Source organism: Lactuca serriola, chromosome 4 (genome assembly GCF_051521515.1).
Source record: "Lactuca serriola cultivar US96UC23 chromosome 4, Lser_US96UC23_V15, whole genome shotgun sequence".
Lineage (NCBI taxonomy): Eukaryota > Viridiplantae > Streptophyta > Magnoliopsida > Asterales > Asteraceae > Lactuca > Lactuca serriola.
In genome coordinates, this window is record NC_136411.1 from 381764593 (window position 1) to 381764941 (window position 349).

The following is a 349-nucleotide window of genomic DNA, read 5'->3' on the forward strand; positions in this document are numbered from 1 at the left end:
TAGTTTGTTGATTTTCTTTTTCATATTAAACCTTTAGTTTTTTTTTTTTTTTTTTTTTTTTTTTTTTTTTTTTTTTTTTTTAAAACAAACTTCATTTTTTTTGTTATCTCTTGTATTCTAAAACAAAATTGGAAAAACTTTCAATTTTTATCTAAAAAGCCTTTAAATTTAACAAAATTTTGGAATCTAATTTCAATTTTCATTATTGCTTGGTTATATACGTTTTCCATCTTAAAATTGATCAATGTTATTATAATCCATTGAAACTTAATTTTTTGTTTCTATTTGAACCAACTTTTTGATTTTGCCTTATAATTCTTATATTTATGTTTTTAATGGTTTCAATATT